The sequence below is a fragment of the Arvicanthis niloticus genome, chromosome 26 (assembly GCF_011762505.2).
Source record: "Arvicanthis niloticus isolate mArvNil1 chromosome 26, mArvNil1.pat.X, whole genome shotgun sequence".
Taxonomy (NCBI): Eukaryota; Metazoa; Chordata; class Mammalia; order Rodentia; family Muridae; genus Arvicanthis; species Arvicanthis niloticus.
This window is the reverse complement of record NC_133434.1, coordinates 30,962,527-30,972,820: the sequence shown is the minus strand read 5'-3', so window position 1 is coordinate 30,972,820 and position 10,294 is coordinate 30,962,527.

Sequence of the window (10,294 nt, the reverse complement as noted above, 5' to 3'; positions counted from 1 at the left end):
GCCTGGAGTCGTCCATCCTTTGCTGTCCATACAGACTTTGCATGGGAGAAAAGAAGTTTGGCTGAGACCACATGCTGTCTGTTATCCAATGACAAATCTTATGGGAGGAGGAGTGTTATACATTTTTTTTTTTTTTTTTTTTTTTTTGGCATTCACCATGTCATGTATTCTGGGCATGTGTGACTGTGCCTGTAGCACTGTGTCTGTGTAGGTTTCTGCATCTGGTTGCTTGTTCACATTGGGTCCTGGGAAGCCCACCCTCTATCCTCATGGTTCTTGACCTAGTCTCTTGATAAAGGACTGCTTGGGGCCACAGGTTTGGGACCTTTCCCCACAGAAGACTCCCATCTCCAGATGTCTCTGTGATCAGGTCCAGCAGAGGGTGTTGGGCAGGCTGGGTGCAGAGGAGAAGCTGGTGGACATTTTTCCATGGGGCAATGAGGTGGGACACAGCTCATGAAGTAGGAGTCTGTGCCTCCTGATACCAGGCTCCCAGAGGCTAGGGCAAGGAAAGATCCATGTCCATGTATGCTTTTGCTCTGTCATGGGCCATGCATCCCGAGCAAGTGACTTAAGTCTCTCTCAACCTCAGTTTTCTCCTTTAAGTGTGATTACAATGCCTGTCTTAGGTTGTAGTTGGGAAAATGAAGTTAGATGATTCTCAGAATGTATTTTGGTGCCTGGTACTAACAAAGAAGATTGAAGCAAGACCAGGAAACATCCTTTCCTGTCCCCGCTACTCTGCCCCCTTGCCATCCTCTCCCTAGGCACCAAATGGATGGGAAATGGATGTCGGTGTGCAGGGAGGGATGCCCATCCTCAGCTGCCCTTGCCCCACAGAGTGGGATAGATCAATTCTGTCCCACATTAGAGCCTGGGAACATCTAGAGGGATCATGGAGTTAAGAGGACAGAAGGGTGGGGCAAGGCCTTCTAAGTGGGATTAACCCTCACTATGACAGGGAAGCACTATTGGGGATTTGGAAAGTCAGCTCAGGGGCTTTGTAGGGTGATCTGCTGAAGACAGGAGCCTCTCATATGTCCTCTCTGTCCCCAGTCCTACCTGGAATCCCCTCATGACACTTTATGGACAAGGCTTGAAGCTCCACTTAGCAGCCAAGTCAGGGCATCAGAGCAAGGTTTGTACCCTAGACATGTTATCAACTTCACACATCCAAGTCTCCCATCTTCTCTGTGGGCAATCTTGAAGACATTCATGGCTTCTGTGACAGCTTTGTGACAGCTTCTCACCAGTCTCTGTCCTCACCTAAGATCTAAGCCCCAACACTGACCTGCATAGACATGTGAGTGAGGTCCAAGTCTGGGGGTGGGGTGTGTGCAATCGTGTACATGGGCAGAAAAGGCCAGGCTGAGCCGAGGGTTGAGCTGCACCAGTGCAGTATGGAAGAAATGGTGGGGAGGAGAGGTCAAAGGTGGAATCTCAGCAGTGAAGTGCTCCAGGGAAGAGTTCAGTGACTTCTCACACAAACTGCCACGGTCATATACCTCAGAGTGTCCCTACAGAGAAGCTGCCACTATGAGCCTCACAGCTAGGAGACTGAGTCAGAGAGGCCCAGAGTGGAGAGGTAAGTTGCCTCAAACTACACAGCTATGGATCAATGCAGATCCATCCCGTGACATCTCCAGGGAGACACCTGGGTGAGCCTGTGTCAGGAGGAGGGGCCAGATGAAGATAGGACCCAGGGCCTGAAGGCAGCACCTAGCCTGGCATTTTATTTGCTGAGCTCTGTGCACTTCTGTTTCTTCATCTCTCAGGTAGGTGGATGTGTTCTAGGGGAGGGGGGATGGGAGATATACTGTAAAAGGTTAGTATGGTAGAGGGAGAAGGCAGGGCGAGGCCAGTGCCAAAAGGGGTCGTTGTCTTCTTTCCTGGGTGGACTTAGGCCTCATTTGGGGCTGACAGTATAGAGGAAGAACTGAAGAAGGGAGAAAGTCCTAGGTAGCCCCCAGCTGGGCCTGGGGAAGGCTTTGTGTCAAATCGAGCCCAGAGACTTTGACCCCACCGGATGTGTGTTCTAGGCAGGTGCTGGGAGAGTCTGACCACAGGACAGACACAATCCCTTCCCCATGGGGCATTGCCTCTGGTCAAGCCCTGAAGAATGGCCTGAAGGCAGAGCAAACAAGTGGAGTGTGTAAGGGGTAAGGGGGTGCCCCTCCTGCTCCCCAGCTTCATCCCTGCCTATCCTTCAAGACCTGTTCAGTTTCCTCTCAACCCACCCGTTCCCTACTGCTAAATCTTGTCCAGGCCCAGGCTGTGCCCTTAATGTTGAAGCTTACTCCAGGAGTGCTTTCCTCTGTCCGGAAATGGGGTTAGAGTTTAGCTTAGCAGCTGATCAGAAGGCAGAAGGTCTGTTCCCGAATCTGTTCTTCTGACATTCTTGGCATGCTGGGTTCTCCCAGGACTGAGCCCTGTGCTGGCAATAAGGACGACGACTCAATGGTTAGATGACAGGAGATATACTGTGCAGGGGTTAGCTGAGCCTGAGGCAGGGGGTGGGAGGTGTTCCCCCAGCCTGTGACCGCCAGCTGCTGGGGCAGACGCCAAAGGATTACTCAACTCAAAGCCTTGAAACTGCTGACAAAGCCACCAGAGGCCACCTTACTAATGCAATTATTCCTCTAGGGGACAGGTCAGCAACTTCCTCTGACTCCCCAGAGGCCTGGGATGGGTGGTGGGAAGAGTGCAAGCAGCAGCGCTGACCTCCTTAGGGCCTGAGCTTGAAAAATCCCTAGTCCGGGTCTGTCTAGGGCCCAGGCCTGAGGCCTGACCTGCCAGGATTCTGTGGGACAGAGGAGCTGGCTCCTGCCAGGTTGGGAGGATGGCTGCTGCCTGCAGAAGTTGGTGACTGGCTTGCATTCCAGAAGCTGCACTACAAGATCTAGTCCTGTCAACAGCATGGGGTCCCTGGAACAGATCTCCCAGGTTAATTACTTGGCAAGGTTTTATGTACTAAAGGCTAGCCTCAAACTCACTATGCAGCTGAGGATAACCTTGAGTTTTCTCTCTCTCTTTCTTTTAACTCTTATTTTGTTCTTTGACAATTTTATACATGTATAAGGTTCTCTGATTATTATATATCTCCTAAACCCCTCCCACTTGTATCACACCTCTCCTCTTCTTCTCTACAAACTCCATTCAAACAAACAACACATGGGTTTTTTTTTGGGGGGGGGGGAGGGGGGTTGTTTTGAGACCCAGTGAGTTTAACTGGAAATGTCTATGTAACCATGTGTTTGAACCATGGGCTGGAGGGTCTCTCATTGGTACACAATGGCTGCCTCTCCCTCAGAATCTATTGGAGAGAAGGGCCTCTTAAACTCCTCCCTGATCCACGGCTGATTGCTGATAGGCCGAGCTTGTGTAGGCAGTCACAACTGCTCTGAGGTCAGCCTTGAACTTCCGATCCTCTTGCCTCTGCCTCTTTAGTGCTGGGATTTCAAGGGCAAGCCAGCTGGTCTATGTGGTTCTGGGAATGGAGTCTAGTGCATGCTAGGCAAGCAAGCACTCGGCCAACTGAGCCACGCCCGGAGGTATCCTCGCTCTTTGAAGAGATACAGTTTACCTGTGAGTTCTTCGGGGCTAGAGGCTCAGCAACTTCACTTCCCAAACCTGACCAACAGGAAATTTCCAGAACATCGAATCCTGCTACAATTGTAGTAAACCAGCCACTTGTGGGTGTTGTCTATGTACCTCAGAAGCTTCTATAACCACTGCAAACGGTGAGAATACCTGCTGGCCTCTCCACTTCAAACCATATAAAACAGTGTTTCTAGCTTGATTTCATAGGTCTCGGGAGACTAAAGGTCACAGGATGTGGGGCTTCTTGGCCTGGCCTACCTGGCTCAATGGCTTCTTTTTCTAGGACGGGCAATGGGCAGGTCAGAACCCAGAAATGCAGACACTATCGGGCAGACACCAGCAGTTTCTCAACAAAGGCGCATTATTCTGCTCTCGAGATAACATTTAGAAGTAATCAGATTTCTCCTGCCCAGCTGCCAGACAATCAATGGAGAAGTCTTTGCCCTTAAGCATTTTAAAGACCCAAACAGACCTGGAGAACCCTATCCCAGGCTCCGACTGCAGGGAAGGCTGGCTCTTCTTTCATTGAGATGACAGGAGGTGATCATATCTGGGTCAAATACTCTCTCCTGCCAGGTCATCTGAAGGGTGGGCTCCTTCCTCTGTTCTCTAGCAGAACAGTGTGTGTGTGTGTGTGAATATGTGTGTGAATATACATGTATATATCAGTATATGTATATATGTGTATATGTATGTGTCTGTGTATGTATGTATGTGTCTCTGTGTGTCTGTGTAAATATGTGTATGTGTGTGTCTGTGCATGTATATATGTGGTATGTGTGTCTATATATGTGTGTGTGTGTGCGCGTGCGCACGTGGATACATGTGCATATGCTGAAAGAGGACAGAGGTAGTATCTTGCTTCACCTTATTCCCTTGAGATAGTTTCTCCCAGAAGCACCCCAGTAAAGCTAGGTTGGCTCAATAATAAGTCCCCTCGATCTTCCCATTTTTGCCCCCCAACACTGGGATTCCAAGCACACACAGCTATAGACTACTTTAATGTGATTGCCATGGATTTGAACTCAAGTCCCTATGCTCACACAGTAAGCACTTTACTCACTGAGCTACCTCCCCAGGCTTTGCTAGAAGAACATTCTAGAAGCATCACGACAGAAGTTCTCATTGGAAGTAAAAAAAAAAAATTGCTATTTCTTTAATGTTTCCTGATGAATATGCATTACAGCTAAGATTGGAATCGAAGAGAGTGCTTTCATTTTTGAAAATGGAGGGAGTGGGTGAGAAATCATATTACTTGGACTAATACTGATAAGAAACACGTAGGAACAGATTAAGCGTAGGGTGGGCATGCTGAATCCGCACTAATTCCTTCATTTGGTGAGCACATCGACAGCAGGGCTGGTCTCTGCTGAGAACAGCTGTAGCCTGCGGCAATCCAGCCAGCAGCTCCCACCCCACCCCACACCTGCTGAACTGGATTGTAAACCAGTTCATTGCTGGGTCGCGGATCAGATCTTGGGGTGGAGGCATCTTAGCAGGGGCTAGGGGAGAGTACAGAAGGATTTGAAAACTAGTATAGAAGTATTTTTTTTAATTGTAATTGTTTTTGTTGTTGTTTTGAGACAAGGTCTTGACATAGAGTCTAGCCTGAGCCCCAGCCTCTAAGTGCTGGAATTAACACTGTTGCCCACCATGCCCTGTTATCATGTATCACCAGGCCCAGCCACACCAACACAGGGATTGCTCTACAGGAAACTCTTTGCCTTCCATGCTGACGTTCCAGAGAATGTTTCTGGAACGTCAAGGGTATGTTGGAGAATTACTAAGTCTGTGTATGTGTGGACGTGCCAGAATGCACACATGGGGGTGAGGATAGACCACATGTGTCATGTGCTCAGTTGGCACAGAACATCACTGCCCGCATCTACTTATTCTTGAGGTCCTGGAAACCATCACGACAACAGCTGTGAGGATTAAAGAAAATCCCCAGAGGAGCTGTGCAGAAGACAAGCTCTAATGTGACACACAGTGACATCTCCTATGCGACTTTTGATATTGTCCTCTTTCTGATAATCTTTCATAGTTATATTTTTCCATTTGTCAAAACTGCTAAACTGAGGCTCTCCTGCAGGGAGATGAAAGACCTGTTCCTTAGAAAGGTGTTTTAGAAAACACACAAGCTCAAAGCAATTCTCCACACAGGAAGTTCCAGGAGGGTCCTGGGTAGGAATGATTTTCTTCCTATCCTTTCAGCCTGCATTGCCCAGATCTGACTGGAACTCCTGCCCCCTACACAGAACATGTGTTCCTGCACATGGCCTGTGTATGTGCCTATGCATGTGATGTATGTGTGTGCATGTGTGGGGTGCATGAGTGCGTGCGTGTGTGTGTGTGTGTGTGTGTGCATGTGTGCACACTTGAGTGCACATGGGGAAGCCCAACACTGACACTGGGAATTATCCCCCATTGCTCTTTCACTGTATTCTGTAAGACAGGGTCTCTCAATCAAACCTGGAGCTCATCAATAAGGCTAGCTAGCTAGATCCGGGGTTTCCATCCTCACTTTCCGAGGCTGGAGTTACAGGCAGGCTGCCACACCTACCTGGCATTCACAGGGGCTTTTAGGGATTCAGGCTCAGGTCCTTGTGCTAGCATAGCCTGTTCTTTAACCATGGAGCCATGTCCCTGGCTCCTCTCGAGTCCTCTGTCTCATGTCTTCTGTCAGACTTTCTTACATGAACAGAGTCACAGTCTAACCCCCCCCGCCCCCCCCCAAGAAACCTAGTTTGTTGCACTGCACTGGTACTGCACTTGTCTCCCCTCCCTGATGCTGACTTCTTTGGTGGTACTAAGGCTTGAACTCAGGACCTTGGGCATTCGGGGTAAGCCCTCTGTCCTGAGCTATATCCACAGTCCAGTTGTGACAAGTTTCTGAGGTACTGAAAAGGATTATGTGTAGGAAGAAGGAGATAGCAAGTTACAAAATATCACAAAACCTAAAATCCCACTAAACCAGAGGCATGCTGATGGATATTAAATTTATTTAAACACATTAGTCTGTTTAATGTAGTACTTAACATTGGTCTTATTATTTTGCTGATCTTAAAGGGAACCTCTACATTAGGCTGCGACTATTTGATTCTAAGGTGAGACTCCTGCATGATTCCAAAACAATGCTTTCGGAAGCCTATGCTTATTGTGGAAAGAAAACATTTGAAACAGAAACAATCACTGGAGTAATGCTGATAAGAAACACTTAGGAACAAATTAAGTACAGGGTGGGCTTGCTGAATCTGCTCTAATTCCTTCATTAAACTATCAGGAGAGCACGTTAACAGCAGGCTGGGCTCTGCTGAGAACAGCTACATCTGGCAGCTCCCACCCCACCCCACCCCACTCAACACCTGCTGAATTGGATTGTAAACCAACTAACTGCTGGGCCACGGGTTAGATCTTGGGGTGGAGGGCTGGGTATGGGTGCACATGCCTTTAATCCCAGCACTGAGAAAGCAGAGGCAGGTGGATCTATGTGAGTTTGAAGCCAGCCTGGTCTACATAGTGAGTTTCAGGACAGCCAGGGCTACACAGAGATCCCGGTCTCAAAACAACAGTAGCAACAGTAACAATAACGCCACAAGAGTAACAATAACAAGGAAGTGTTAGCATAGTTTGGCGTGACAGTGGCATCTTGGTTATGTTGAGTGAAACAGCCGAGTCTGTTAGAAACCTGTCTTGCAGTGTTTCCATTTGCTTCTGAAACTTTCAACAAAACAACGTAAAAGTATTAATTATTGCTATTACTGTCTGTGCGTTTATGTGTTGGAGGACGACTTTCAGAAATCAGTTCTCTTCTTCTACCCCAGGGATTGAACTCTTGTCAGGCTTGGTGGCAAGCACCTTCACCTGCTGAGCCACCTCACCAGCCAGAAGAATTTTTTTAAAAAAATCATTTTAAAAATAACTAAATTAACGAGGACTGGATGTATCCCGGAGGTAGAGGCCCTTGCACAGTGTGCACAGATTTCGGGTTCAATCTGAGCGCATTCAAACAGAATAGAAGAAAAGGGTGGCTGAGCCAGCAATCTTTAAACTTGATTGGTATGCGTCTCCTACTGTCTATTATCTATAATTTTGTTTGTGCCTGAAATTTTATATCATAAAAAGTCACTGTAAAATGTGTCTACACATAGGGGTGAACCATACGGTTAATGTGGTTGATGATTTATTTTGATCATATGTATTCGACTTCATGCTTTTCCCCTCTGCTTCCATCATTCCCGCTTTAAAATATGAGCCCTCTCCAACCGGTTCTGCTAACAGGAAGACGTTAGTGTCCCTTCAGCTGGAATCCGCGAGTTTGAGCACTCACGTCTTCTCCTGTCAGGAGGGGAAAGTGCCGCTCAGGAACGAGGGCTGAGGTCTCCGCTTTGTCTATGGTGCATATCAGAGACTTTCCCTTCTCACCATGGCGCAAAAGTGTCTTACAGGCCTCCTGCGTCACGTGTCACGTAATTGGACTCACCTGCAATACCCAGAATAACCACAAGATGGCAGCATTATCCCAATAGCTTTGCCTCCACAGACTTTCTGAATTCTAGCATATTTACTGAAATTTGAAATTAAAGACACCTTCCTTAATATCCGAGTCGAAACTTCAAGCAGAGGTTAAAACTCTTAGTGATAAATCCTGGCAAAGTTTCCAGTGCTTCCAGTTTGGGTTTTCTCCACCAAAGCTCAAAGATTCCCTTAGAGGTGACACCGCCATACCTTAATATCAGCTCTGACAAGCTGAGTCACCTGTCGTGTCATTCGCTGCCAGAAGCTCGATGCTGAATGGATGATGACGGGATTTGGATTTATTGGGCCAAATCAAAGACTGGCACATTGGCATCAAATATTATAGTATTTTAAAAATTATTTTATTTATTTACATTCCAAACGTCCTCCTTCACGGCCGCCCCTCCCCAAGTTCTACGCTCTAGCCTTCTTCCTCTTTGCTTCTGAAAGGGTGTTCCTCCACGCCCCCCACCTCACCCACTCCACCCCCCATCCCCACCCCCCGCCAGCATCCCCTTTCCCTGGGGCATCAAGTTTCTAAAGGATCAGGCACATCCTCTCTCTCTCTCTCTCTCTCTCTCTCTTTTTTGAGACAGGGTTTCTCTGAGTAGCCCTGGCTGTCCTGGAACTCACTCTGTAGACCAGGCTGGCCCCGAACTCAGAAATCCGCCTGCCTCTGCCTCCCAAGTGCTGGGATTAAAGGCGTGCGCCACCACCGCCCGGCTCATCCTCTCTTATTATAGCATTTTCTAAAAGAGATTTTTGTGATCCCTCAGACTTGAGATGACCTGTCAAAATGGCTGGAGGTAGATTTTTGGCTAAATCTTAGTTTTTCTACATTCCAGCTGTAATTACATCTGCAGGATCATTTACTAAGACGTAGGGAACGAAGGGCTGGAAGGGACAGTCACTGAATTCAGACTCAGACACTGCTAGATTAAACCTGGACAATTTACCTTTCATGAGGCGTTGTCGGCACACTGATGTCTGCAGCAAGGCTCAGTGACGAGTCTTCTGTTAGAAAAAGAATAAAAGCAACAAGATAGGGAAACCCAGCCTGGTCTGAAACGCTTCCGACTAGGCTGACTAAAGCTTGGAACAGCACAGGAGGGAAGGAGAAGGCTGATTGACCGACTTCCAGAGATGGTGGGCCGACTTCTGCCCAATCAGAAAGCCCTGATGTGCTGCAGCAGGTGCAGAGGGCCTGGAGACGAGTCAGTGACCGGAAAGAAGGGAGGAGCTGGGCCCGAGGGCCAGGGATCCTTCTGGACACAGAATTGCTAGCTGTTTTCCCATGGTGCATACGGTCTGGGTCCGAATAAGTATCCTGACATTAAAAACTTTAGAATCGAATGATAATGAAAATAGAACTTACACACATTTGTGTGACACATGGAAGCAGCTTTAAGACGCAAGTTTGTATCGCTAGTTACCCACCTTTAAAAAAAACAAAAAGAAGTGGAGAGATCTCAGAGGTTTCTATGTCCAGGCTGTAGCGACCCATGGAGGAGCCTGGTGTCATCCTGGAGAGGTCTGCGCAGAAGACTGGTTTGCTTGTGCCCCAGGCCCTTGGTGCTGCCAAGCCCTTCCTGGATGGATGCTCTCGGTGGAGCTGTTTGAATCAGAGATGCCTCCAGCTGCTTCTTATTCCAGCGACTCTCGGCTGTTGGAGGTCAATCATGATTTCACTGACCTCCTTGGTTGAATTAATAATGTTTGCTTGCCATGATATAATGTGAGACTAAGTATCTTTTTTTAATAACGAGTGACAAGAAAATGGCTAGCCAAAACAACAAACAAACAAACCTCACAGATTGAAAAGAAGAATTGAATTAGCACCACTAACAACTCTGGTTTGCAGAGGCTCCATGGCTCCTTACAACCTGGAGGTTGGAAACAACCGTCTGGAACCAGCTGCTCTGGGGTCGTCTAATAACAACTCAGCACAGAGCGCACTCATTGGTTCCTGTTTCTCGGTGCTGGCATGAATGATGGGGTTGGGTCTTGGACAAGGGCTGGTGCTGAGCACAGGGGAGCTTTGGGCAAACACAAGCCCATCTGGGCTCAGATGCAGGGGGCAGCCAGGAGTCCTGTGGTCAGGACAAGAGGATGAGGATGTTGGCATTCAGTTCAAATAAACGCAATTCTTTGTGCTCACTGCATCCCTCCTCATCCC